General features: G+C 40.4%; 1 non-coding gene across 1 annotated transcript; it reads right to left on the bottom strand.

Annotated features, from left to right (window-relative positions):
• Nucleotides 1–709: 709 nt before the first annotated feature.
• On the bottom strand, nt 710–771 carry LOC111764445 (U7 small nuclear RNA). Its single transcript, XR_002797047.1, has one exon. It is a non-coding gene; the product is annotated as a U7 small nuclear RNA (small nuclear RNA).
• Nucleotides 772–1,206: the final 435 nt, after the last annotated feature.

Here is a 1,206-nt window from a genome sequence, read left to right as displayed (position 1 = left end):
ATCTCATTTTTTTTTTAAGATTTATTTTTTATTTATTTCTCTTCCCTTCCCCGCCACCCCCCAGTTGTCTGCTTTCTGTGTCCATTTGCTGTGTGATCTTCTGTGTTTGTTTGTATTCTTGTCAGTGGCACTGGGAATCTGTGTTTCTTTTTGTTGTGTCATCTTGCTGCATCATCTCTCCGTGTGTGCGGCACCACTCCTGGGCAGGCTGCACTTTTTTCATACTGGGCTGCTCTCCTTACAGGGCAGGGCACACTCCTTGTGTGTGGTGCTCCCCTTTGTGGGGGACACCCCTGTGTGGCATGGCACTCCTTGTGCACATCAGCACTGCATGTAAGCCAGCTCCACACGGGTCAAGGAGGCCCGGGGTTTGAATCTTGGACCTCCCATGTAGTAGGTGGATGCCCTATCTGTTGGGCCAAATCTGCTTCCTGCATCTCATTTCTGATTTTATTTATTTGCATCTTCTCTCTTTTGGTCTTTGTCAGTCTAGATAATGGTTTGTTGATTTTGTTGATCTTCTCAAAGAATCAACAGTTGGTTTTGTTGATTCTATTGGTTTTTTTTTTTTGTTCTCAATTTCATTTATTTTTGCTCTGATCTTTATTATTTCTTTTCTTTGGCTTGGTTTGGGGTTAGTTTTCTGTTCTTTTTCTAGCTCCTTCAGGCACGCAGTTAGGTCTTTGATTTTAGCATTTTCTTCTTTTTTATGGGTCTTCCAACCGAAGGCAGAAAACCTACTACACAAATTCTAAAGCAGCGATAATACTCTTTCTCTTTTTTAAATGTAAGCATCGAGGCCTATAAATTTCCTTCTCAGCACTGCCTTTGCAGTGTCCCATAGGTTTTAATAGGTTGTGTTCTCACTTTTATTCATCTCAAGATATTTACTTATTTCTCTTACAATTTCTTCTTAGATCCACTGTGGCAGATTGATAATTTATGAATTATAAAAAGGAGATATTGATTATGTTTGTAAACCGGTCTTTTCCTCTAGACATTATATCCCTTTGATTATATGAAATTCAGAGGTTTCGCTTTTACTTTATTAAATCAAGATTAGGGCTTTGATTCTACCACATCATTAGGGCATACAGGATTGAGTCCCCACCACCTTGGCGGGGTTAAAACAGATTCTCACATAGAAGTAGAAACACAGGAGAAGAACACAGAGGAATAGAGACTGCTCCATAGGCAGAGGCCCTG

This window comes from Dasypus novemcinctus, chromosome X, assembly GCF_030445035.2.
Source record: "Dasypus novemcinctus isolate mDasNov1 chromosome X, mDasNov1.1.hap2, whole genome shotgun sequence".
NCBI lineage: Eukaryota > Metazoa > Chordata > Mammalia > Cingulata > Dasypodidae > Dasypus > Dasypus novemcinctus.
This window is presented reverse-complemented; position numbering and strand designations above follow the sequence as displayed.